We start from the raw sequence: 4,651 nt of genomic DNA on the forward strand, positions 1-4,651 counted from the left end.
CAACACACAGCTCCAGCTTGGCATTATGGTCCCCTGGGAGCCCTGGTTCTTATTTCGTACCTGAATCGGCACAAATAGCCAAATCGGTCGCATTGGATGGGTCTGAAAGGAAACAAAATGATAATCCATCTCAGATTGCTTGCACAAAACACACCCAAAGTGAAATCTTGAAACAGCACCACACAGCGCTCCAACAAGCTCCAGCTTGGCATTGTGTTCCCCTGGCAGCCCTAGCTCTGATTTCCTACCTGAATCGGAACAAACAGCCAAATCGGTCACTTTGACCAGGTCTGAAAGCAAACAAAACAACAATCCATCTCAGATTATTTGCATAAAACACACCGTAAATGACATCTGCAAACAGCAACACACAGTCTCACAATCTTCCTGCCACCATCATGTTCCCCTGGCAGCCCTAGCTCTGATTTCCTACCTGAATCAGCACAAACAGCCAAATCGGTCACTTTGGATAAGTCTGAAAGGAAACAAAACGACAATCCATCTCAGATTGCTTGCACAAAACACACCCAAAGTGACATCTTGAAACAGCACCACACAGCTCCAGCTTGGCATTATGGTCCCCTGGCAGCCCTGGTTCTTATTTCCTACCTGAATCGGCACAAATAGCCAAATCGGTCTCATTGGACGGGTCTGAAAGCAAACAAAACAACAATCCATCTCAGATTGCTTGCATAAAACACACCCAAAGTGACATCTTGAAACAGCAACACACAACGCTCCAACAAGCTCCAGCTTGGCATCATGTTCCCCTGGGAGCCCAAGCTCTGATTTCCTACCTGAATCGGAACAAATGGCCAAGTCGTTCACTTTGTCCAGGTCTGAAAGCAAACAAAACAACAATCCATCTCAGATTACTTGCATAGAACACACCCAAAGTGACATCTGCAAACAGCAACACAGAGCTCCCCCTGGCATTATGGTCCCTGGGAGCCCTGGTTCTTATTTCCTACCTGAATGGGCACAAATAGCCAAATCGGTCGCATTGGACGGGTCTGAAAGGAAACAAAACAACAATCCATCTCAGATGGCTTGCACAAAACACACCCAAAGTGACATCTGTAAACTGTACCACACAGGCTCACACATCTTCCTGCCACCATCATGTTCCCCTGGCAGCCCTAGCTCTGATTTCCTACCTGAATCGGCACAAACAGCCAAATCGGTCACTTTGGATGAGTCTGAAATGAAACAAAACGACAATCCATCTCAGACTGCTTGCACAAAACACACCCAAAGTGACATCTGCAAACAGCACCACACAGCTCCAGCTTGGCATTATGGTCCCCTGGCAGCCCTGGTTCTTATTTCCTACCTGAATCGGCACAAACAGCCAAATCGGTCGCATTGGATGGGTCTGAAAGGAAACAAAACAACAATCCATCTCAGATTGCTTGCATAAAACACACCCTAAATGACATCTGCAAACAGCACCACACAGCGCTCCAACAAGCTCCAGCTTGGCATCATGTTCCGCTGGGAGCCCTAGCTCTGATTTCCTACCTGAAGCGGCACAAACAGGCAAATCGGTCGCTTTGGCCAGGTCTGAAAAGAAGGCAAACAACAATCTGTCTCAGTTTAGTTGCATAAAACACACCCAAAGTGACATCTGCAAACAGCACCACACAGTCTCACACATCTTCCTGTCACCATCTTTGAGGTTGAGACCCGTGAGATGTCTGAAGCACGTTCAGAAAGAGCGCGTGCAGTGCTTTCTAGGAGAACAGGGTGGCTCCATGTCACCCAGACCGGCCCAAGGCACTTCAGATGCCACTGCGATCTGCTCACTGCTACCAAGAGCCAGCAAACAAAGCCCCATTGGCAGCGACAATGCATCTCTGGCAGAGTTGGATGTACCCTCAAGCACACAATGCCATGCAGCACGGAAGGATGGCAACCAGATTGCATGGTTCTGAGCAAAGCTAAGTGCCCTTGCACATTGTGTCAGAGGGTGTCCAACTGGTCCATGGACCAGGTCTCCCATGTGTCCTTAGTCTCAGTGCAATTGCACATCCCATGCATGGAACTCAGGCCATCTCCTAGGACACAGGGACCTTCTGAGGTCAGGTCCTGAAATGGTACTGACCATGAAAGCGGATTCTCACACACATTGCTATGGGCACCTGAGTCACACCGGGGAAGGGCACAGTTGGCAGAGTTTCCCGCAACAAGCTCCAGCTTGGCATCATGTTCCCCTGGCAGCCCTAGCTCTGATTTCCTACCTGAATCGGCACAAACAGCCAAATCGGTCACTTTGGATGAGTCTGAAAGCAAACGAAACAACAATCCATCTCAGATTACTTGCATAGAACACACCCTAAATGACATCTGCAAACAGCAACACACAGTCTCACAGATCTTCCTGCCTCTGTCTTTGAGGTTGAGACCAGTGAGATGTCTGAAGCACGTTCACAGAGAGTGAGTGCAGTGCTTCCTAGGGGAGCAGGGTGGCTCCATATCATCCAGAATGGGCCAAGGCACTTTCCCGTTTAACTTCTGTCTTAGGTTGGATTCTCTATTGTGGTTGCCTGAGTGTTATGGAATTGTCTCGCTTCACATCCTTTTAAGTCGGACCAAGTTTCTACTCCACGCAGGCATCATTCTCTCCTACCAGGGGCTCCTTGGCCTTGCTAAGGTATCTTTAGGATAGCATTAGGCTCTGTCCTATGAAGAGACGGGTGGAAATGTAGGTTTAAAGATAGAGCTACAGCAGTGATTCACGTCAACCTCTTTGAGTTTTGGTCCCGGCACTGACTGCTGTGTGCATGGCTCTCCCGTTGCATGAGGCTGTTGATAAATATAAGGAGAGCAAAAGCTGAAGAATATAGGGGAGTTCCTACTTGGTCTTCCTAGTTGTGTTCCTATTTGGTGTTGACATTGCAGTTAAATCAACTGAATAGGTTGCGATAAAATAAATTTAGACCTGAGAATTGCATCAGTAATCTTATATTGTAGCAGCAGAATCGAATGTAGCAAAGACAGAAAAAATGCAAATGCCCTTGCAAATATGAGTGGCTAAAAGTGTGGCACAAACACTCCCTAGAATGTTATTCATCTGTTGAAAAGAATGACGTCATAACTTTAGCAACTAAGTGTTCCAATTTTGGACCTTTTTGCTCAGTGAAATAAGTGTAGCATCAATGAGCAATACCACATTTTCTATCTAATAGTAGGAATTCAACTTCTAATTGGAATGTATGGTGTCTAGAAAATGGAGAATTTAATATCCAGATATGAGGACTGAATGCAACCTGCATCCCAGTTTCCAAACTGAACATGAACCGTCAATGAAATTTTGGATATACTATATAATGGGATGAACTCTGAAAAATTGTAACAGCAATGTCTTTGTGGACTTACACAGCAGACAGACTGAACAGTAACGCTTCCTGAATGGTGGTGATATTATGGTGAGAATCCATCTGGGCATGGTTTTTTTTGGGGGGGAAATATCAGAATATAAAGAATTATATAGTATATTTATAAAATAAAAATTAAGAAAAAGCACCAGCTGTGCCAAAACGTGGTCTTGGAATTTGGCTTTTCTTTTTTCCTTGACCAACACACTTCTACATAGAATCCTGAGGGAAACCAGACATTTGCGTGGTAGCTGTCTACCCACAAAGCACCAGCTGTGCCAAACCCCGTGCTCTTGGAATTCACGCAATGGGGACTTTTCTCTCCCGCAGAATTCCTCCCTCCTGCACAGGCACAGAGCACTTCAAGAAAATAATATTTAGCTCAATCTAATGCCTGCATGAAGTAGCTCTGTACATCAGTGTCTCAACAGGGCACAGACCATGAGAGTTCTTCTAAGTCACCATGCCCTGGGCATCCTGCTCCAACTCAGGAGCACAGGGTGCAGAGGCCTTATGGCTGGTAATGAGCTCCTCTTTGAGCTTTTTTTTCATACCTTTTGGTGGTTCAACTTCGAGAGAATCAGGCTCGATGTCTGTGGAAAAAAAAGCAGAGCAAAGTCATCTTAATATACCACCAGACAACAGTCTCCTACTCACAACCGAAATCAGAAACAAGGCTGATCTGCTCCCAGGATTCAAGGTCTACAACTACAGGCACCTTGACATTTCAGAGGCACCCTGAGGATGACATTATGCACAAAACATGTCTGGGGATGACACGTTCCTCACGGAACAGTGTACAAATGCACAAAGGCATTTTGGCCCACGGCACACTCAGGCTGTTCATCCCGGGTCCCCGGGTTTCTGGCTCATTGGGGTCACTGGACTCACCTTGGCAGGTGTTCTGGAGGAGGGCCAGAAAACAAAACCTCCCTACGACAGAGTCCACCGCAGGTCAGCTCAGCTCACAGAAAACAAAACCCCATCTGCACTGACAACACGTTTCTGGCAGAGCTTGGGGGTGTACCCTCAAGCGCATAATGCCATGTGCCATGGGAGGATGGCATCCAGATTGAATTGTGTCTGAGAAAAGATACATGTCCTCGCACATTGTATCACAGGGCATTCCAATTGGCCCACGTGTGTCCCCCACATCCTTGGAATGCTTGGCACAAACTCAGAAGGCGTGGCTGGAACTTGAGGCCATCTTGCAGGAGTCTTCCCAGGGAAGGCCCTCCATTTTGAAAAACGGTAGTGAACATGAAAGGGAATCC

This window comes from Ochotona princeps, chromosome 5, assembly GCF_030435755.1.
Source record: "Ochotona princeps isolate mOchPri1 chromosome 5, mOchPri1.hap1, whole genome shotgun sequence".
Taxonomy (NCBI): Eukaryota; Metazoa; Chordata; class Mammalia; order Lagomorpha; family Ochotonidae; genus Ochotona; species Ochotona princeps.